Source organism: Thunnus maccoyii, chromosome 14, assembly GCF_910596095.1.
Source record: "Thunnus maccoyii chromosome 14, fThuMac1.1, whole genome shotgun sequence".
NCBI lineage: Eukaryota > Metazoa > Chordata > Actinopteri > Scombriformes > Scombridae > Thunnus > Thunnus maccoyii.
In genome coordinates this window covers 26097578-26121989 of record NC_056546.1, presented here as the reverse complement: position 1 = coordinate 26121989, position 24412 = coordinate 26097578, and the positions used below count along the sequence as shown (strand labels likewise).

The 24412-nt window shown below is 40.2% G+C and overlaps 2 long non-coding RNA genes across 6 annotated transcripts; one reads left to right on the top strand and one right to left on the bottom strand.

Annotated features, from left to right (window-relative positions):
- Positions 1–13319: 13319 nt before the first annotated feature.
- LOC121911762 lies at positions 13320–23637 on the top strand. Of its 5 annotated transcripts, none has more exons than XR_006099941.1 (3): positions 13320–13416; positions 19720–19803; positions 21759–23637. It is a non-coding gene; the product is annotated as an uncharacterized LOC121911762 (long non-coding RNA). The 5 variants fall into 5 exon arrangements; XR_006099945.1 differs by having other exon boundaries at positions 13320–13421; XR_006099944.1 differs by lacking the exon at positions 13320–13416 and adding an exon at positions 15532–15898.
- Positions 17604–19798, bottom strand: LOC121911763. The gene is made up of 2 exons (XR_006099946.1): positions 19528–19798; positions 17604–17843 (listed from the first exon to the last, which is right to left on the bottom strand). It is a non-coding gene; the product is annotated as an uncharacterized LOC121911763 (long non-coding RNA).
- Positions 23638–24412: the final 775 nt, after the last annotated feature.

Below are 24412 nucleotides of genomic sequence, written 5' to 3'. Positions count from 1 at the left end.
TTTGATTTTAAGCATATTAAGTCACATTTATATTACAATGGGGAAGATTGATCTTACCTTTAAACTACGCAAGGAATCAAAACTTGTCGGGTACATTTAAAGGGCCAGTTCACCCAAATTATAAAAAAGACACACCTCTAAAAGTATCTAGCCATGTATAGAGTTTTGGTTTAATTTGTCCAGGTTTTGAGATATGTGTTTTGGACATTTTTTGCCAATAGTGTCCCAGAAGTAAGAAAACCTCATTCAAAATCACATTGACATTTGTAGTAACATAAATGACTAAAAGCCCAGCCCTGGAATACAACCTTACTCAACAGTGTGTCATGTGTATCACTCCATATTGTACCATATTGTGCTATATGTTTACATAAGGATGGTACATTTTAAAAAAAAGTGGAAAAAAAGATCTGCTAAATTTGTTTATTTCATTTTTCAGTTAGTTTAGACATTCAGACATCTATTAGTTCAGGTTTCAGACAGCAGAGATTACAGCTAAACATTTGGAAAAACAACAAAAAGAGAGAAACCAAGTTATGATGACTTGATTATAAATGCTGCCAGACTGGTGTATGTCATGGGAACTGCAGTTTTTTTTATTGCATGCTGACAAATGAATTAAACTTTGTTGCGGCCATGCAAGGTTTTCAACTCATAATAAAGTGCTGTAGGAAATACTCATTATCTTGGTATATGGACTGTAAACCTTTGGAAAATATTAATTTTTTTGAGAAAGATGGAAATGTTGAATGTGAAATTACATTGATTACAGAAGCTAATGGAACAGCAGCTAGCCTGGAGGTGAAGTCAGCTCTCTGTGCAGTGGCTTAGATCTTACTCAGACTACTTTCTGCAAAAAAAAATAGTCCCAATGAAACCTGATTTGAGCACCAGAAAGTAAATTCCATCCATCTCCACTGTATTAAAACCTTAATTAGCAAAACCAAATATATGTGCATGGCTAGATAAAAGTAAATTGAATTTTGATTATTTGGTTGAATCATCTCTTTAATGCCTTTAGCTGTCCTTATTTAGAACAACGTACAATACACAGTGTCATGTGTTTCCCATTGAGCTACACAAGACCACATGGACCAAGTAGTGTGTTATGTAAAGTTAGATGCATCATAAAGCGGTTTATCACAGGACACTGCAGCCAGACGATCCTGCTCTACCCTATATAGTGTAAATGGGATAAAATAGTAACTTTCAGTGGACTGTAGGCAGACTGCAGGCGATATGTTGTAGACTGTAACATGGAGCCTATAGATCACAAGGAAATCTTGAGAAGGAACTGATGACCTTGTCTTTCCTGCCGTCACTAGGCCCGAAGCGCCGAAAAAGTCTTGTTGTTGTAAATAAGCCACATGTATGAAATTATTATTACATTTCATTGAGAAAATGATTTTAATTCATTAAGTTTAATCAGAAATCATTATTCACACACACAGAAAATACACTCACACACAATTATGAGAGGTTTCCCAAAAGTCTTGGACCTGAGTTTGCAAAGTAATTGAAAAATTGACGTCATGAGTTCCTCAGTAAATGTAAATTGAGTCAACCCCTAAGTGCTGGACTTTCCCTTCTCTCCTCATCTTTTTTTTTTCTCTATCTCTGTTTATATTTGCGTCTTTCTTCATCTCTTACCCTCTCCTCTGCGTTTCAGTAGTCTCATGATCAATTAACACACTGAGAGGAGAGGAGGGTGGGTTCAAGGTGGCTGTGACGTCCAGCTCTTCAAGGGTTGCCATGTCGACGATGGGTGCGGCCTGAAAAGTCAAGAGAGAAAGAGGTGGTGTGATTTTTCCCATTGAAGCGGTATATGTGTGTGTTCTAGTTTCAGTACATACGGTACATGAACATAGCAGATGTGTACATTAGATGTGTACACACATCGAGACTTTGTAGGAAATAGTCCCAAGACTGCAGGAGTTGAAAGAAAAGCTTTCATTTTTAATGTCTCTGCTTTTTAATTCCTTGTTTCTTTCTTCTTTTTTTTAAAAACTTTTCATCTATTTATTTCTCCATCCACTAATTCAGAGAGACAATTCAAAGAGAATTCAGAGGTTTTTTTTACTTTACCTTTTTACTTCTTTACTCAACATAATTGTTAGGAGCTGAAACAATTAGTCGATCAACAAAAAATGAAATAACAACCATTTGTTATAATCATTTCACTTGTTAACTTATGCACAAATGCCAAATATCATCCCACATACCCACAACCTAAATATCTTTTGAGTTTTGGACTGTTGAATTGTTTTGGAAATTTCCTAGAATAAATGATTCGTCAACAGATTAAGGGAAATATCCATTAGTTGCAGCTTAATATCAAATATTCATCTTGCACTGATGAGTTAATGCTCTCTAATCTTTCTCCGCTGTGCTGTGTCAACTTGTAACTGTAACCGGAACCTAACAGTTGAAATGGAATCAATGCACAGTTACTGAAGATATGTGTTATAGAAATGTCAGTGCAAAGCAGTTAAAGTAATATTTTGCATTTTGGGAAATATGCGCATTTGTTTTCCAGTGAATAAGAAGATCAATTCCACTCATGTATGGTGACTATGAAGCTACAACCAGCAGCTGGTTAGCTTAGCTTAGCACAAAGAGTGGAAACAGGGGGAAATAGCTAGCCTGGCTCAGTCCAAAGGTAACAAAATCCTACTTTGAGATACTATCCCACCCTGACAAGTATAAAACTTTGGATAAAAGAATGCTAAGATGCTCTTCAGAGCAACATCCTTATTACAGGGGCATGACTTTACGTACTTCTCTAAATCTGACAGCGTTTGACATAAACTGTCCTGGACTGTCCTGGTTTAGGTGACAGACTCCACCCATCTGGTTTCCACACAAGTTCAAACAAACATACACTTTGCAAATACTGCCTGACCCACTTCCACACTGCAATGTCATGTATGTGACAAAGGGCTGTGCCATTTGACTGCACTGCCATGTTCCCCATGGACAGAGATAGACTGACAGTGAGTGCAGATGTATATATGTGTGGCCAGTTTGTGTATGTGTGTGTGAGAGAGAAAGAGACAGCAGTCATATACAACCTCTGATGGATTTCAAGAAAGTCTGTAAATGCTGTGTGTGTAAAAGATGTGTTTTTGCAATGTAAGAGTGTGGCAGTGTTCCCGTGTGTGTGTGTGTGTGTGTGTGTGTGTGTGTGTATGTGTGTGTGTGTGTGTACACTGAGGTAAACTAATTACCATGTGCTGCGATCAGCTGTGGGCCCTAAGGCCTGCAGGGAGAATTCCTCTGTGGTCAGCCGACCCCGGTTGTCCTGTCTATCTCTACCTCCTTCCCTCCCCCTCTCTCTCTTTCTGTCTCTCTCTTTCACACACACACACACACATACCCACACACACAAACGTACACACACACTGTGAACTCAGTCACCTCACTCATGCCACTCACTCAGGCACGTCATGTAGAGGCCCAGTTAACAGAGAGACCGCGGGAGAGGAACATACACATATACTTAGGCTGTCATTAACTTGTGTGCTGAACACGCATAGAAAGACATCAAATACAGTATTGTGAACAAGGAGCTGGAATAAGACTCTATGTCTGAGTGTGTGTAGTATATCGGTGACCTACATTGTGACAGAGTTGAGTAACTGTGAGTTTTAATTTGGATGTTTGCCAGGGAACTCAGATGTTATCAGAGACAGGGATGATGTATTATGATAAAAGCTGAGTCCAGTGTCTCTCTGCCAGCTACAGCACTCACCCTCAAGCATGTTGATGTGGAACAGACACCAAGGCTCAGTAACAGCTTTTTTAAGTACAGTGTTCAGTACAGTATGGACGCCCAAATGAGTTGAATAAGGCAGGACCATGGCCATGATTTTAGGAACACTCAATTCATAAATCCCAATCCCCCCAGCCACCCTGCCCCCTACAAGATATTTTTAACTAGCCACCAGAAAAGAAAACTTAAATTTTCTGATTATTTACTTTTTTTTTTTTAGCCTAGTAGCAGTAATCCCACAGAAAGCAACAAGTACTTTGGCTTCTTCTGGACATGTTCTTGTAAGTGAATTTTCTCTGTTGCCATCAGGGTGTCATTATGTTACCTGCTTGTAAAACTAACCACCATTCAAAGTATCACCTCCACAATCCGACTTTTAAATGCTACGTATCGAATTCTAATGACTTTTATGATCCCCTGACTTTTCATCTAGTGCCACTAGCAGTTTTATTTTGTCCAATGCTTTGGTTTATGCCTGCAGAACTAATGACATTCCCATAAGCTGTACTTTGCACGTAATGCTAATTAGCAAATGTTTACATGCTAACACCCTAAGCTAAGATGGTGAACATGGTAAACATTACCTGCTAAACATCCACGTCAGAACCGAGCTCACAGCAACACTATGCCTAAAATGAATCTTATTGATGCTCATTGCTGTACTGTTCAGTTTGAAAGCTAATCTAATAGCCTACTTTTAGTTAGCACACATATAGTTAAACATGAAAAAAACAAACACCTGTAACATATAATACATTGCAAAAGGAATAAATAGCAGTTGCCCTTCTTGTCAATGTTGAGTTTTTGTTGATACTTCTACTTTAGTTGTTAGTGTGTTGAGTCAGTTGTATGGTAGTTTTTGAGAATATACTTTGCTGTGGTAGTGTAACAGTAGACCGTATTATATAAGTGTTTATGATACAGTATTTTGTCTACCTAATAACACAAACAAAATCACCACAGAATATGATGTAACAGAGTAAATAACTGTTAACCAATCTATTTCATGTAAAATTCTACAAATTATCATAGTTTATTTAAGACTTAATTATGCTAAAGTGGGCCATACAGGTGTTGGTGCATCTGCAGGTGGGTTTTGGTGAGCCTGTCTGGGTCAAAAGTCCCAGGCCTACTTATAAACCCATCCAACCCTGACTGCAGCAGTAACAGAGCGAGTATGATGTAAGACAGCAGCATCTGCTCTCTGTATTTATCCTGTTGATGGAATTAGTTCACATAGATCATGTGTCTCCTCAGCTATCCTAAGGGAAAAGCAGATATATCCCCACACTAATTAAGAGGACTTTGCTGTGTCAGCTTACACTTCAAGTTCAAGCATGTAAATATGAAGGACAAAATTTCACATGCGCACACATGCATATGCACACACACCTCTATTTCCAGTCAGTCAGCTTGTCAGAGGGCTGTTGGGACAAGAGATTAGCAGCTGTCATGGTTAAAAACACAGGGTCTAGAGCAGTGCGGCTAAATACTAGCATAAAGGAATCCAAGCAACCACCCACTGACCTCCCCGACCCCTTACACACACACACACACACCCACACACAAACACACCAGGCCTCTTTCCCACCTGCTGGGAGTGAGTGTGTGTCACCTCAGTAACCTTAAACCTGTTCAAGGCTTGGCTTGCCTTCATTCTCTCTCACATATTAAGTCTCACGCCTTATTATTGCCACCTGACATGTATGAAATTTGCAGCTGAAACAAAGTGCACGCTGTTTCAGGGAGGGCCTTGGCTTGTCACGTCTCTGTAACAGTACATACACACAAAAACATAGGGCTTAGTTCTATTTTTAAGCAGCATAAGCAGCAAAGCTAATCAAAGTAGCTGCACTTCAAATGGGGGTCAGTGACAGTTGATGCTTTGACTTGCAGTTTACGATGTGTTTCAGCCATAAATGTCTGCACAAGTGTCAACTTCTAGATGTTCATGTGCTTTATTCATAGATATCACATGTGTTGAGTGAGTCAACATCACACTTCTATCAGTTCATAGGTAGTGCAGATACTTGAAGTTGCGTCACAACCCTAGAGACCACATCTGGCAACATCTCTGAGGTTCAGAATAAATTACAGATAAATGGAACGCAAGCTAGGAAAAAAAGTTTGTAGTGTGTGTGTGTAACAGGTATTACTCATGTTGTGGCAACATAAAAGTGTTTACACGGTCACATTGGGGGGACTCAACTTCCTTTTGGGGACAAAAAGTTCCTATAACATGAATCGTTAAATTTTAGGCAGCAGACTTGGTTTAAGGTTAAAGTAAGATTAGGGTTAGGCAAGTTCAGGGTTCGAAAGTGCATTTGCCCTTAAAAATAGATAAAAAAATAAATTTGCCAGCACAGCGTGTGAGTAAAGATTACAACCTACCATAATCTTTTTTTTCCCTTGCTGCTAATCATTCAAAAACTAGTATTTGATAGTCAGATAATGTACAATATTTATTAATAGTACATTAGTTTGACAGAAAAGAAATGCTGCCAAGTATAAATATCAGCACACTGCTAACTAGCCTCGGTTTGTGCCTCTCACAGAGCTGCTAGTAGCGTTAGCAAGCCTGACAAGAGATGGCAGAGAGGCGACGTTGTGCTAATAAACAAAAGATGTATTCCTTTTCTGTGGCAGTAAACACAACACATGGGCTGATAACTAACTGTGCTATATTCAGAGTTTTACAAGATATTTCCAGGCTGATGATGTGATAAACAGCAGGGCTGCGGCTACGTACTGACACTCCCCCTCAGACACACACACACCAGACAGCTTTTCGGTGCTGAGCCGCTAACGTTAGCTTAGCTAAAACACAGGTACGACACAGAAACTTTCACAAAAGGCCATGAATATGCTGCTAGTGACTGTCAAAGCTCCAGTGGACTCTCTGTGTTTCCAGCCTGGACATGGAGAGTCTGACAGCAGCTGCTCATGGCTGCTTATTTTGCTCGCATTTCTTCTTCGTTGTCACCTACAATTGCTGTTCATCTCACTGTCACCAGTCTGTTCAGGAGGGTACTGGCGCTCTGGAAGTTGTGAGCTAAACTAGCTGAATAAATTCAGTTACTGTTGATCGTCTAATTGATTAATTGACTAATCTTTGCAGCTCTAGTTTAAAACACACAATGAGGACTGTTCCTGATTAATGAATTAACTTCTTGACTGAGGTCCAACACAAAAAGGTGAATGATAGTTCAGTTCCTGTTCTCTCACTGATACTCCCCTTGGAGAAATGATGTTCTCTCAGTATACAGATCTTGTATCAGGCTGCCCTTAATGTATTTAAATTTGACAGTGTATTTTAAATTTGAGTCTGTTTGACAAAGACCTGAGCGCGCACACACACACACACACACACACACACAAACAGCACAGCAGAAACAGCAGCAGGTGATAGCTGACAATAGGCTAAAGACAGTAAGACAGTAAAACTGAGAAGAAGTCGGCCCATTTCTGAGTTAATAAACTCTGTGTTACTTGAACATTTTTCACTGTGCACCGTGTAGAACCCTGGCAAGTAGTGGTTACGGTTATGGGTTAGGATAAGTCTCCAGGAAATGAATGTAAGTCAATGTAATGTCCCCTGAAATGATGGAAACACTACTGTGTGTGTGTGTGTGTGTGTGTGTGTGTGTGTGTGTGTGTGTGTGTGTGTGTGTGTGTGTGTGTGCTGGTCTGTTCAGTGTGTTCAGATGTTAGTTGCTGTGACACTTGTCTTTAGCCTACTTCAGCCTAATCTGTGCTATGATGTGCTAATATTGTAAACAATTTGTAAACAATTTGACATTGTCTAATTATATTCCGCTGTCAGTTAAGCTAATTATCTCAGTAACAAACAGTACATAAATGAGCTTGCCTGTTCATGTTGAGACGACTAGCTGAGTGTCACTTCATTAAACTGACTTCTCCATATATTTCATCTAAATTGCTTGTGTTTTCTCTCCCTCCCGGTCTGTTGGCTGTAATGATGGTGAAGGAGGCTGAGGCAAGCCCTCCACACCCGGAGGAAAACCACACAAAGCAAACACACGTTCTCTCTCTCTCTCTCTCTCTCACACACAAATGCTCAACCGAAACCAACAAAAATAGTCATTTGAAAGTCATGCGACCCGGAAAGCACACACACATACACTCGTCAAAAATAATAGGTAGTAGGCTCGTAAATAGTAAGCCATCCGCCCTCAACCCATGGCTCCTGAACTGTATGAAAGTCAGATTTTTTGGTATCTGCGCTACTGAAAACAAGTCAAACCAGAGGTAAAAACAGTCTTCCTGGATGTCAGACGTGTCTACAGAAAGCAAAGAAGTCTTCAGTGGTTCTTTGGTTTTGTGAGTGGTTCTATACGGAGCTATGATAACCCCTAATTTGCTTTTAAAAAAGCCAAATCAAATAAATAACTTGTGTAACCTGTTGACCTTTCTAAAAAAGAACTATTTTCTAGTACTTCATAGGATGTTTCTTGTTGGAGCTGTAGGGATAGAGTAGGAGACAGAAAGAGATAGAGAAAAGGAAATATGATAGAAAGAGAGCACAGCACTGTGAGGAAAGCCATGTGTTCCCCTGACTGTTGATGCACTGATAAAGGCTGAATGGATGCGGTGTTGTTTTCACAGAGCAGTTGAATGCAGGGTGACGTGACTGAGCCATAAGAGAGCTCAACTGTGTGAACCAGCATGTGATACATGGAGACGGGTTTATTTCCCATGATACCGCTGCAAAAAACAGCAGCCTGGTTGGATAATCGATGGACTCACAACCACGGCTTTTTAGAGTGGTTCAGCTGACTTAGGAATATACACCCTCAGACTGTGACGTGTAGGTTCAAGTAAGGTTTGAGACCTGACACATGACATCCCTTGAACCGACATGAAGTAGGAAAAGAAAAAAAGTATCACCTTGTAGAGTGCGGTGAGATGGTTATCTCAAAACCCACATGAAATGGAAACTATCTGCAGAGAAAGAGACCACCAGGGGTAGTTGAGAAAATCTGCAATTTTAAAGTTTGGGTGAACTGAAACTGACACAACAATATCTGAACCTTTCAAACAAGAAGAAAAATGTTGTACTTTAGCATCACTACATTTTGATCTCCTTTCTGAACCTGCATTTCAACAAATCTCACTACTGATCTTCACCTTTCAGCTCTCTTTCACTCAGAATTTACCTAGAAGTTGATCCAAGATGCTGATTGTATCATGAGCGGTTGCCTTGGTAAATCAGGTGTTAATTACACGCATATCGAAAGCAAAAAGATGAGTGAAATGTGCATCAGTAATTCGCCTTTACATACACAAATCTGTAACTGCAGGTGTGGGCATATAAACAGGAAATAGATCGGTTGTTTGATATGATCTCTATATATATGGTTCTACATAAGTGCAAGCTGTTTCTCACTGGTTTGAAGTGGTTTTAAATGTCATTTCAAATGTTAATGTCACATATTTCTGTGCTCCAAACAGAGTTTAGCAACATTTAAATCAGAAGTTGTGGGGACAGTTGTGGGATGGCTTACTCATGTTGCAAGACTGCTGTCAATCAAATCTGATCAAACATACAGTTCTGATAAAGAAGTCTTTTAATTTTAAATTGCACAGAGTCAGAGGTTAACTCTTAAATACTAATTAAGGCTATTTTTTTCTCACTTTAACTTTGATTATTGCTTATATAGTCATGAATAGACATTAAAGATGTATTCAGTTACTTTTGGGAAATGTTGCTAACAGATTTCATAGATATCCAGCAATTTAGCTAAACTAGGCTAATCTCTTGTAAATTTGAACTTCACAAGAAATGACTTTCAAGATATTTGAAGAAGGGCAACTATGAGTTTGTCTGACTTTGAATTAGTAAAGAAAAGCAAAAAACTAGTCATCTCTTAAGGTCAAAAACGATGATGATAATGGTGAAACAACTGGACTTGTCTCTTATATAACTTATCTGCCTGATGCAGTGCCTGATGTTTTAAATGCTGGTGCAAAATGCTGCCCATGAAAATTGATCAGGGCGTATTAGAGACAGAATAATTAGATCTCCCCGGCTGCTGTAACAGACTGTCTTATCAGAATCTTCACAGTATTTATTCAGAACTATTTCCTTCTGAGTTGAACCTTCAGCTGCCAGGAGTATGCCCTCATTCCCAGCACAAAACAAACACACTGCAGCTGATAACAGTATCTGGGGGCTGAGGGCAGATATGACTTTAACCCCGAGACCTCTGCAGGTCTTGCACTTGTGAGGCGCGGGTGGGGTGAGGGTGTCAAAGGTTAACACTGGGGTCATGCAGACGGGTGTACAAACAGTCATACAACCCCTCTACGCACACAAACATCCAGAAACACACACACACACAGACGGGATAGAGACAGTAGGTGTGCGTTTGACGCGACTGACAGATGTTGCTGCCTTGTTCCAGCTGTTCCCTACCTGACTCCTCAGGTGAGCTGGGCGGCGTTGGGCGATAATAACACACACACACGTGGACGCACACACTCATTTGCACACTCACTACCACAGTTATCACATCAGCTATCCCTGACTCACCAGATTTATGTGCTGTGTGCCAGCACATACAAACACAGCAGTATTTCAGCTTGTGTATGTGTTTGTGTGTGTGTGTGTGCAGGATGGGGATGTGTTTACCATTTGGAGGAATGTACAGTATTTGGTAATGTGAAAAGCAGCCCTCAGTGGTCAGGAGTCATACAAACACACTCTGTTTTATTGGATGGGCCTGAGATTCCTCTGTGCACACCCAGGGGGCAAGAGTGAGGAATTTAAACGCTTTAACATGCTGCCTCACTGTTGGGGATCTAATACTACTGTGTGTGTGAGTGTGTGTGTGTGTTTGTGTGTGGAAAGTGCATACCAACATGTTTTTGCATGTGTGTTTCTCTGTTTGTATAAAATGTGTTTGTGTTATAAAACAGGTTGTTGTCTTCACATAGAATCACAAGTCAGTTTCTAGTTGAGTGAAGCGTTTAGAGACTGAGGAGGAGAATGGTGGGAGAGCATCATTTGTGGTAAGGTGTGTCCATGACAACATGTAGGTGGCGTAGGCTTGTTGGTGGCTGTACTTGCTGCCATTCACACAACCACCTCGCATTTAGAAATCCCCAGACAATCAGTAGGCGGAGAGATCTCTGATTGTCTGGTATCGCAAGACTATTCTCAATTAATCTACAGCTTTAATATTAATCTGAAAACATTTTCCTTTATTGAATTTAACATGCATATTCATAAGCTATTTAAAATACATACTGTAAGAGTGTGAGTAAACTCTAACCCAGGTGATATTTTTGTCTGAAACCTGATCATTCACTGGAACAAATGACTGTACCTGATCTTTATCATGTGATTTTATTTCTTACATCAGCCTCTACTGTTTCCAGGTCACATGAGAACTCCGTGTACATTTCATCATGTGTAAAGTTTCTGTACACTCTACTGTTTGCAGAGTAAAGGCTTATAGCATTAGTGAGTCAATAACTACAGTGTGCATGTGTGTGTGTGTTTAAGTGTGTGAGGTTCAGCTGTACAATAGAGCAGACAAAGTCAGCCTGTGGTCTTACTGAACCTGATGGAGAGCAGCAACGTGACTACCAGTGTCTCTTATCAAGTTACATACGTTCATGTGAACACAAACATGGGTAATCTTAAGTGTGAATCTGGGTCAGTGTTGCAACTGGGAGTACAGCAGCACAGGAGGGAAATCCTGAGACTAGGAGGAGCAAAACTCACCCAGCTGGTAACTGGGTTACTGTCGCTTTGTTCAATTTTTGAAATTATCATCTTCCCACCTACAACTCCAGTCTGTCCTTGAATTTCTTCTTTGTTCCATTTATGTACTAAGGGTTTTGTCTGAGTGTTGCCTTGTCTTCCTATAAAGCCTGGTTAGGAACCGCTGCTGTTTAGGCCTTGACTTAACTTGCCATCATCAGAGCAAGAAATGCTGCTCCTCTGCATCACAAGGTGGGGTAATCCCTTAAAAGCCAACATCAGAGGGAAAGCAGTTGTGTTGAGAAGAGGGAATCCATTTTACAATGTTCCCTCTGGACCTGGATGAGTTTTATAAGAAATCCTTGTTTGACTGATGTGAGTTTTTAAAGGCTGATGCTGACACTGTTGTCTTTGGACTGAAGTTTGCTTCAGGCTGATTTTCTATTTATTGATTATATGAACACATGATGAACATAAAAAGTAAATGTTTCCCCCAGGATATTGTTGCTGGTGGGAAAAAATCTTATGAACAAACATTTAGACCACATTAGACCACTCCTCATAGATAAGAATGGAGACATGATTTATGGTTCAGGCTGCTTCCAAAGTGCAGATCATTTTATGTTAAAAAATGTATCTGTAAACTAGATGCTATGAATATTTGCTTATGTCCCTTTGTAATGACTCTATGATCATTAGTATAATCTGTAATCAACAATAGCCTTTGTCAGTATTTTGAAACTTGATTGATTTTTTTTCTGATTTTTTTCACAAGGTGAAAACACAACATATTATCACCTTATATGGTTGTCACAGAGAACATATCAGAAAAAAGTTGCTTATTTGCTGGAAAGGAAGTTGATGAGAGCAGTGTAACTGAACCAAAACAGCAAGTTGCAAGTCTTGAAACCAAAACAATGAACTAAAAGACACTAAAACTCTGTAACTGCAGAATTTGGTGATAATTCTCTATGGGTTTGTCATCATGATTGACACCTTTCATATGACACATATTACACATTCATTTCATTTCACAGAACATTGTTAATATGAAAATATTGATTGGCGCAGCTTTAAGTGACAAGCTATTAGTTGCCACTGTCGTCATAGCACATAAAATAAAGTGCATTTGTGAAAGATCTTTGGGGAAAATATTCACACTGTACATTTGTAAAATTAGAAGGCAGATGTTGATCATATAGTGACTGTGCAAGAACATTTTTCTTGCAGTCTATACTATACCTACCTGTAAAGCCTCAACAGTAACGACATTTTCAAGCCTATTGATCAATGCCACACTCAATGATCATCATCAGATCATTCATTGTAAAGTAACATCTGTACAACACTATGAAAGCCTAAGTCCTAATGTGAGAAATTCAAGTTAAACATAAATGGTTGTCTCCTCTTCAGCTCTTCCTTATTTCTTTCACACAAAAGTCTTCACAGATTTTCTTGCCTCAGTACCCTTAACAAGCTCACCTCTTCTGGAAAGACTTTTACAAGAGAGTAAAAAAAACCCCATCAGTAAATTTCAACCTCAGCACTGGAAACAGCTCCTATGAATATGAATTCACATGCCAAGATGTTTGACAAGGAATTAATGCAGAGCCCTAAGAGCGGCTGAAACACTTCAACCTGTAATGAAAGACTTCATACACTTCTCTGGGAATGAAAAGAAAGAAAACAACTTTTTCTTTCATAAACAGTTTATCTAACGCTCCTCTAATAAACAGCAGCAGAGGAAAAGGACTTAAATTGGAAGTTCTGGCCCGGTGGACGGTGCTGGGAAGCAGCAAAAACGTGCCACTGTGTAAACACACAGTGACAGGTTTGCTGCTTTATCAGCGGAGAGATCTCAAACCTCTCATTTCCTTTAGAGAGCGGTCCTCTGGGATTTCTGAGTGGATATGAGGTAAGGTGGGTATGATGTGCCCTTCCAGCAATATTATTTCAGTGATAATGGCAGTGAATGCCTTCAGCTGGAACTGACCATTTGATAAACCCCTCTCCTGCACAGCGGTGGTCAAAAAACTGTTCCAAAAATATTTTTAAAGAAAAAACAGGAGCAAAGTGTAAAGAATTTATTAAACAGCATGTTTATCTGCTCTAACATAAGAGGCTATGCTTTTGTTAGCATGTTTGGCTCACTAGTATGTTATTAGTTCTGTCCCAAGTTTACACTCCAGCAACCCCAAAAATGTTTCCTGATATAGCATTACATTTGTCATTAGTCTTCATCCTAAAAGCCTTTTCTCTTCTTACATCAAAAGTAAAAACGTACTGTTTAAAAATGTGAACAAGTAAGCTAAGCAGCCAAAAAGGGGTATGTTAGAACAAAATACCTTACATTTTTGCTTATCATATGCATAATACTAGGACTAATTAGCTGCAAATACAAGAACAATACTGTCTCTTTATTTCAATGTATTCTACGTGGATGACGCTGGGACATACAGACATTTAGTCTTTTAGCATATCATGTATAAAGCTATCGTGCATATTTTACACCCTTTACAAGATTCTCAAAAAAATAGGTCAGCTGGAAACATTAAAAACTCAGCCAGAGACAGTGTTGTCAGTGTTTTCAGCCAACTCAAGGAGATAACATTAGCTTAATCAGCTAGTTAGCTACAGCTAATAAAATATAATATCATTTCAGCCTACAAAACTGACCATAGCTAGCTAGAAACGAGAACCCTTCTTTTGTCTAGTTCTGTCTGAAATCATGGACTCATTGTTTCAAAAAATATTAAGAATTTAAAGTAGTAAATGTGCCACAATTATGACTGTAAACTGCGTATGTATTGCGTCAGAACCGAGAGCTTGACAGGCGTAGCAGCCAGTAACTAAAGGGGGTTAAGTGCACACTCAGTTAGGGAAGGAAGAGTGAATCATTTTCCTTATGTACGTGAAAGAAGAGGTATAAGCTCATATTGTAAATCCTGATCACATAACTGTGAGAGGAAAACAGTTATCATATTGTTTTGCTCTCATCCAGTTTCTCTGATGAGATGCTTGTGACTTTTGCAGGCCTCACTTTCGGTAAATGGGGTTAAGGAGTTTCCAAAACAGTCTCTCTTTAAATGAATGTTGCATAAGGTCTGGCCCTGGGTAAATAGCTGATGTATCATTGTACTATAGTGATACACACACAGAATGAGAGGCAGATTGTGATTTAGGTCAAGCAGTCTAAACGCTTCAGGCCTAATGACTCACCATCTGTCATTATGTTCATTATTGTCATCAGTTAGCGTTACGACGTGTTGAATTTGTCGCTGTCATGCCGCGCTTGAACCCGTTAATCAGGTGGCACTGGTTTATGGTTCAGAATTGTATTCAATCTTCAAACTTTGTTTTCTTTAGAAATGAACCATTCTGCAAGTGGGAGCAAAAGTAGGCTTGTCTTTGCTGCAGATCAGCATTTTATGTCAAAATATATGTATATTATTTGACTAAAGAAGTGCAAACTCTGAATGAATGAATGAATGTGATAACAAAGAAGTAGAAAAATACACTTTCCTTTATTCAAGGATACATATTTGCCTGATTAGTAATATCCACTTTCCTATTTTGTTTGGACTGAGGGCGATTTAAGGACCTTCTGTGTGTTTATAAGGTGACTCAACTTTTTAAATAAGAGATTATTTAGGCTAGCTACGGTAACAGAAGTATGTGTGTCTGCATGGGTCAGTGTGTGCGTCCAAATCAAATAAACCCAACAGTGAATATGCGGGTGTGCAGATTTGGTTCTGAGTCATCTTTTAAATACTGATTTATTTATTATTAGAGTGAAATGCACCATTGAGAAATCTGAGTTAAACTGGTAAACTTCATGGGAAACAGCCAACGCTGTCTGCTGTACATCTTGCAGAAGCAGCCACATGGCACACACCAAAAAAACCCCAAACTCCTGAATGGCTGCACACAAGCATGAGTGTCAGATTGATCATTCAAATAAACATGACTTTGTTTTTAAAATGAAATCTATCTTTATTTACAGTAAACAGTGTGTATGCATAGTCCCAGATGCAATACACACACAGACACAGATGCACATACGGACTCAAATGAGCAAATGAGCGCAGGAGGTGTGTTTTCTTGCTGTTTGAGTAAGCGGGTACACACACACACACATACACACAGGCTTTGCTCAGTGTGTGTGTTGCTGCAGATAGCTCCCCCTCTCTGGTGTATGAATGAGTGTCCTGAGAGTGCTGGATAAAGGTGGTCTGTGCTGCAGCTCTGCTCCACTGACCCTTAAAGGAGGCATTGATGGGAGGACCGGCCGGCTGCTGCAGCTCCAGGACCTGCGTCCGCCTGCAGCACACCGGCCGAAGATGGAGAGAGTCAGGGGTGGGAGCAGCTCTGCGATCTGTACAGTAAGACTCCTAACAGTGAGTTTGTGAACAAGGCAGAGGCTGCCAAATATCAGATCTTTCAGCGTACAAACACAGCCAAGCCCTCCAGTACGTGAGGCCACCACAGGCTGATGTATGGTCTGCTTGTTCTGCACATGGACACACATGCAAACAGTTGTTGTAAAGGCTGAATGGGTTTTTAATGGCTGAGACAGATACAAATATTTTTTTTTTTACCAAAATTCAACTGCCATGGCTGGATTAACCTCTAAGAAGGGCAAAGGGCAAAAATGACCTAGTGCCCCCCCCCCCCCCTCCGATTCCCTCTACCTTCTGTTTAATATGAAGGACTACTTGACCTGACATGTGGTCATTTGTTTCACATAAGTGAAATAATGAAGGCCTCAATACTAGATTTTGACACAGGGACCCTGTGCAAGACAGGAACCAATCTTAGCTGTACCATACACTACAGGATCTAATCATGTAGCTAAATAGTGCAGTTTGTAGCTTAAAACAGAGGAAATGGTGAGCAATATAGCATGTTTCATATAACAGGTTTTGTTAGCTGATCTCAAAACTTAATCCAGGTCTTTCTCTTATTTTCCTTGGGGTCCCTTTTTTTGGGAGTCACAAAGCCTCCAAATCATTTCAAGCTAAAATTTTTATTCAAGTTGAATAAAAAAAGTCCAGTTGCTCTTGACTCGTCGCTTCTTGATATTCAAGTTGAAGCGTTTTCAACTTGTTTGGTTTCTTTACCTCATTTCCTCAGTTTTGCCTAATGTCAATTTTGTATGCAATCATGCTGCTTCTAAAATTAGATTCTTGTTGTCTGAAGACATCCTTTCAAAGGAGAATGACAGTGACACTCCACTGCCTGATATGACAGTAACCCCAATGCAAATCACAAAGCCACAGCCTACTGAAGACACACTGAACATTAAACATGAATATCAGGTAAACAGAGAAACATGCACACCTACAGATCGCTGGCAACATCGTGTGTGTGAGTGCTGAATCAGGACAGGATTTTACTTCACTCTGTGTCTCTTTCATCATCACGTGAGTATGATGAAACTTTCTACCTAAAGAATAGATGTGTGATTATGTTGAGAAATGAAACAGTGCGCTCTAATGAACTCAGTGGAAAAAACTGGATCGCATTAGAAAGAGAAATAGAAACATCATTAGTGAGCACACAAACACTCATTTCCTCTGGCTGGCCAGCAGATTGTATCAACATACGGCTTTTGTTTGAAAGCCACAGATATGAAATATGGACGTGAGTAACAGCACTGCAACTAGACCGAGAAGAACTAACCAACACCCCTCCTCCTCTCTTCACACACACACAGATACACATGGCCACACCAGCACCACATCCGGGACTAGGCGACCCTTAGCCCCCTTTAACTTTGCCAGATGCAGGTCAAACCTCAAAGGCGCTCTGAACTCTCTACCTCTGAGAGTCAAAGAGGCCTCCATACATTGTTTTTATTATTTCATATTTACTAATGAGCATTCATAATATATTCATCATGCTTTATGGAAACCAACTGATGCATTACATCAACATTAGAAAAAAATACAGAACAAATGATAATAATCAGTAAGCTCAGAGTGCCATTAATTTGTATGAATGGTTGACACTGACATTAAAAGCGTTCTGCAAGGGGGAAAAAAAATACAATGCTCAAATAATAAAATTAGACTCTCAACCACAAAATAGTCCATGTGCAAATGTCCTCCAAGTACCATTTATTTAATAAGAGAACACAATGTTCTGTGATTACAGAGAAATAATTAAAAACACACGTTTCAGTCAGGAAATGACACATCAGGCACTAATTGACCATTCACTAAACCCCTTACCCAAACAGCGCTGTCCAATAATAACTTAGCAACCAATAGCTTAGCACGGCAGACCTCTCAGCAGGCTCAGTATTTGGAGGATGGTGTCTTTGTTTTCTCCTTTACAAAACTAAAAACACAAAAGCAAAATTGTAAGGAACTGATTAAACAGTGTTTGTCTGTTCTGCAAACGTTAGCATGCCTGGCTAAGTAGCTTACTACTTACCTGCAGTAGTAACCAAGCGTTACTTCCAAAGCCAATATCATTAGCTAAATTCATAATATTGTTAGATTACAGGTTATGTTTGAAAAATCCCCATTCAGGACAGGAACATCTCTTATGTGGGAGCCAAGATATACTCTTTATTGGATTTAGGGAAGTTTACACCCCAGCAACCCCAACCAAACTTATCACCTGAGAGAGCAACATTTGCCAAACCCATTGGTTAGTCCTTAAACTGTTTTCTAATATAAGTGAAACATATAATACTGTATATACTAACAGTAAAACATAAACCTAACCTCTGTGTTGCATGTCAAGGTATGTTGTCTGTTGTAAGCATCAAAACCATCCAAGGGTTATGTTAGAATCAACAATTTCGAATTAATTTTTTATTTATGTATTGTAATCCATTTTCCGATGCTTATCGGGGTCCTGTGGTTGTGGCAGCTAGCCAAGTGAGGTAGCATATACATTCTCCCTAGCTACATCCTGCGGTTCTCCAAGACCTGGTCAGATGGGATATGTTGCTAATCCATCCAGCGTATTCTGGGGACTATAATAGCTAACTAGCTCTAAACCGTAATAGAAGAACAATGTTGCGCCAAACATTAAAAAAAAGTGAGCTGGAGATACTGTTTTCAACCAGCCTGCAAAGTTAATGTTAGCTTAATTTGCTAGCTAAGCTACAGCTGATAGAATCTGCTATCGGCAGTCATCATTTCAGGAAACAAAAACTGACAGTCGTGAGCCAGAAATGAGAAGCCTGCTTTTGTTTACTTCTCTATAAAATCAAAGACCTATTGTTTCAAAACTGATTAGAAATGACTTTTTAGTTGAAAGTTTGACAGGCATAGAAAAAGTAAATAAGGGTGGCTGAGCTAGATGCTAGAAAGTAACGTATCAGTGCTAGCACAGCAAAAACAACACGAAAACCCTACAATGACACCAACATACTGTATAGTTTAGTGAAAAATAATAATAATGAGATTTAACACGATTATTATTTGGCCCTTTTTATCAAAGCACCTAACCCAGTTTAATAGGAAGCATGAGTCAAACAACTGAATTCAGTTCAAATATGTGACTGGAGTAATTGGAAAAACAGTTTTGTGGTTGAAGCTTGTCAGGGAAAAGGTATTTATCCATTTTATGAATGTAAAACACATCCCTCCCCCGGCCTTTGCTGTAAGCATGACCATAAGGCATGATGAGTATATTATACAGTATGTCTTTATGATTGGTTGTGTAGTGTGGTATGGATATGGTTGTCATAAAGAGTGTTAGCAGGCCTTCTGTCTTGCTGCATGATAATCTGAGCCTGGTCATGCGCCTGGTTAATCATGGAGCGGCCGGGCTCATTCACAACGGCAGCTATACCCGTCCCACACAGCCACTCACTCAGCATAGTTATGCAGTTTGTACAGTATAAACATTTTAGATGATTATATGTAATTACCTGGTGTTGCACGGGTGCACGGACTTCCACATTGACTCACACACACACACACACACACACATCACACACACACATACACACACACACACACAGGCGGATGGACGAATGGACTCACACAAACCTGCACACACTGACCTCAGGGATTCTCTTCCATGCTGAAAAGTGTTTACTGAGTAGCAAATGAAAGAAGTCAGGGACATGCTCACTGCCAAAATCCTCTCCAAATAAACACCCACATTAAATATTTTCATGTCAATCTCCCCACTTATTGCCATACTCCATAATTTTACTCCCTTTGCTCTCCCTCTCTGCTCTCTCAAACCACAGCGCTGACCGTGAAGCTTCATTCATCACGGCCGAAATCTCGAGATGTGTGGCTCTCTCTGTCTTTAACGCCATTGGTCAGAAAGTGTAAGTAGGCCAAATGCACGCAATGTCAATACACACTCCCAGCATTCACCCCTTCCCCAGCCTCACCCCTTGCCTCACAGATACTTCCTTATCGCCCTCCAAGCTCGGCTGCCAATCACATGTTTTGAGACCACGCCTGGTCTAAGTAAAGCCCCTTACTGAACTAGATAGGACATGTTAAATTTTACAGCTGCATCTCTCAAACACCCAGGTCTGGGACTTTCTCGCCTGCCCTCCGTCTCTTCCTTCTCACCCCATGTGTGAGTTTCAGACAGCCGTCACGTTTTGGCTGCTCGAGTGACACATATAGTGCAGAGATAGCGATTGTTATTTTCAGGTTCTGCTCTTACGTGGGCGCTTGAACTGTTTGCTAATCAGATCCGTTTTCAAAGCTGTTAGTTGACAGTGCAGTGTTATAGATAGAGGTTTACTGTCATCTCTTCCATTTCAAGTGAGACTATTTAAGTTTTGAAAGAACACACAACTTCTTAAACAAGTGAAACTTTAAATTCAAAGCAACAAAACGCACAATCACTCAGTTCAATACTCTCAGAGGTTTAGCTGGCACGACTGGTAGCTTACGGTGGCTAATGTTAGCCAGTAGTGCTGATGTTAGGACTCCTTTCTACTTGTGTCACTGTTACACAAGGCATTGCCTTTAAGATTACAACAAAGAGTAGAAGCCCAAAGAAAGGAGTAAGAAACATGTACAAAAAAGCGTAAGAGTAACATAGTTCAAATCTTAAAGGACCAGTGTGTGGGATTTAGTGGCATCTAGTGGTGAGGTTGCAGATTGCAAAAGACTAAATACCCCTACTCTACGGTGACTGCAAAACTTGTGAAAAACTACTCTAGAGCCAGTGTTTGGTTTGTCCGTTCTGGGCTACTGTAGAAACATGGCAGGCTTCATGGAAGACGACCCGCTCCCTATGTAGATATAAAGGGCTCATTCTAAGGTAACGAAAACACAATAATTTTTATTTTCAGGTTAATATACACTAATTAAAACATACTTATGAATATTTTATTCCATTTCTGCCAAGTTTATTCCGCTAGATGCCACTAAATTCTACACACTGGTCCTTTAAATAAAGGTAATGGAACAGGGAAACTAACAGGAAATGCTAACTCATTTAAAGCATAACTACACATTTTAGCCAGAAACCTTTTTGCTATCTGAAAAGAAAGCATAGCAAAGGTTTCATACAGAAAATACGAGAAAGGCATGAGATCTCTCTCCTGATACTGTATCTTAAATGAGCAAAATTGATCAACATACATACAGGTGACAAATTAGACGACAAGCCAACATAAAGTGTCTTAACCAACATAAATATGAATCTTTGAATGGATCTGAGAGAATAGCAATGGCTCATAGAACTTTGTACAATAGCAAAATTGATTTATCAGTGAATACAGGCAGTCCACACCCAATTTGATATGTTATTTTTCATAACTTTAATTTGTAAAGGGATAATTATCTTTTTTGTGCATAGATTTGGGAGGTTTTCTGCCCAGTGGGGAGTGTAACTGTGGCTTATCTTGTATTGTAAGTTTATCATGGCCTTTCTAGCAAAGGGCGGCCAAGAATATTCTGACCTCTAAAATAAAGCAGCCAGAGACAGAATTAGAGCCAGGTCAGGTTAGCATGTGTGTGTACCTCATTAACTATCCCACAGTGAAACTTCCGCCCACACGCTCAGCAACCCACCAGCCCAGAGTACATGAATCTGGAGACATCCTCATACAGAGCTGCTTGCCTAAAAATGGCCCGGCCGGGCCCTTAATGGTATTTGCACCCTCTGTATTATTTACATTTGGAAAGGAGTAAAGAAAACATGTTTTATGAGAATGTTCCGCCCGCAAAGACGTGATGTCAGCACCATGGCCTTGTATACAGGGTGGGGTGAGGTAAACAAACACTTCTCCCATCTTTCTCTGTCTGTCATTTGCAGGGGTCAGAGAAGGTAGACTGAGGTGCGACTGCCTCTCTGCTCGCTGGACTCTTACTGTTGGTTCATAGATGGAACTCAGAGCCGGGGCCTGAACAAGAGCCAGGGGCCAGTGTTAGTAAACTGTGGAGAGACCAAGGGAAGTACCTCATCCGACACACACACACACAGCTCAGGGTTTACACTGTGCGACGACCAAGAGAAGCATCTCATCTGCATTGCACCTACACACACACACACACACACACATGCACACGCACTAAGGAGCCACAAGCATTGGCACACTCAGGCCTCTCACAACATGCTTTGTAAATATTTACAGCTCGGCAGGCGTTGAAGGGAGAGGAACATGGCGGACCAAGCAGCGCCGGTCGAACGTAACCGGCCATCAGCCAACCCCTACATCTCCACCCTCCCCCCCCATCATCTCCGACCATCACCGGACTTCACATCCACTGGGCAAACAACATTACCCTATTCAGCATCTGTGCACTGTGGCTTACCTTGGCTTACCTTGCGGCAGTTGGGGAGGTTACCTCAGCTGAGCATGGGGCCGGAGGCTGCTTCCTGAAAATAAAGCGAAGATTATGTTTTTAGCTACTCACAATAAGAGAGGCAGTGGTAAGCTGAATGCTGGGTAAACTGTGACCTCCTGTCAGTGGTCATACTGAGGTGAATAGTTAGGAATAAGCAAAAAAAGGGTTACATATTTAGACTTTCACAGGAGTTTGATACCTTGCCAGACTGAAAAAGTGCACATGTTGAGTTTAATCTTCCCTCTATCATTATATAAAACTGTTGAGCTTTAGGCAAATAGACATTTGTCGGTTATAGTGCCAAACTCACAGTCACCACATTGGTATTTTTTCAGTCAATAAAAGAACAACATGTACCCAAGTATGGTGCAGTGCAGCAGTTCACAAACAACTTTATGTTACATGGCTCAGACATCCACATACTATTATGTCATCAACTTCAATTAAAGTTAATCTGATGTTGTGGAACCTGTGTTAAACAGCGGCCACTGTGGACACCAGTGGTAATTACAGTTTAATTGCATATTGAGTTTTCCCTCCATTTCCCAAGATGTGTTTTGTACATCTATGAATATGTGTAACTGTGTGTTTAATCTGTGTGTAAATCTCACATCACATTGAATCGTATTGTATTTCCTTGATTCAGTTGTTTTAAACCTGTATTAATGTATTTTTTGGCCATCTGGAGGCTTTATAAATGTGTTATGGTGATTGTGTTAGACAATAGTTGCCTAAGTGCACATCTAGCAGACACAGAGCATTATTAGCTTTCATTCTGAGCTGTTTCTGGTTCCACTCCCAATTTATGAGAGACCTATGATAAATGCTCCACTATGTTCACCAGCTAGATGCAGGCTGTAAAACCAAAACAATGAGCTGAAAGAAAGAAGGGAAGGGAACTGAAGGGAACTGCAAACTCAACTGATAACTGTATTTGGGTGTGATACAATTCCTGAAATGTCTGTGACACACTAAACATAGTGTAACAGTGGCTCAAATAGAGAAGAGTCTTTAAATCAGCTAACAAGTTTGCTAACATTAGCTGCCATTAGCTCCTGGTCATACTAGACAAAGTAAGGCTCTCACAAACAAAGGCTCGATTTCTTTAATATAGATTTTCTGTTTTTTGAAAGAAGAATAATGTGTTGTTTTTTTTTTCTTTAAAAAGTTACATGACTGCGCTTTGAGTTATAGGCCTCACAGGACTCCTGACTCTGGATGCAGACTGCTGTGGGAATGAATCCCACTGAACTGTAACCCTCTGTCTTGTCTCTCTTGGCAGCTTAAACATCGCCTTGGACTCAGATATCACCTGCCTTTCTAATTACATAAAGTTACAACAGTAACAGTGACTGAAAATTTGTTTTTTCAACTGAATGCTTCTACAAAGTCTGACAGCTGCACGTGTTTGTTTGAACCTTGTAGTAGTGCCAGATGGGTGGGGTTGTTATGTGAGTTTCACAAACACACACATATGAACACATGTTACACATTGTTTCATTTTTAAGCCAGAAAGTGACACATGCAGAAGGGACTTTTAAGGGTTCGTCAGTGACTCAGGGGCCTGGAACCATGCAGGAGGGGTCTTTTAGGGTTTGTCCCTGCTAAAATGAGAAATGTCTATTTTCACTTTAATAATAAGCCGCAATTATACCTCATTAAAGACAGAGAGAGGGGATTGGATTTCACTTCCACCACAGTAATCTACTACTTAATTACTAAATTAAGAAAAACAAAACCTGCGGGAAAGTCTGATCAAATGGGAGGTTGTGGCCTTATCTGCATCTAATTTGAGTTTTGTGACACAAAAATGATGAACAACTTCTGCTTCCCACTTTCTATTTGGCAAACCTCCACCCATCTGGCACCCGTGATGGTTAAAACAAAGTCTAAAAAGTATGCGCTGTTACTACTTTGACCCCGGGGTCTGCGCCGAGCATGCCCAAAACAATACCAGGACGAGCCCAGCTTCCCAGTGCAGCAATGGAACACAAATAGTAACTTCTAGAAGCCGTCGGCCGCCACTACAGAGGAGAGGGGAAACTGAAGGAGGAGGAAAAACAGCAGGACAGAGAAGAGGTGGAAATGGGTGGTGGCCAGGAACTGGGGCTCTTCCTGTCC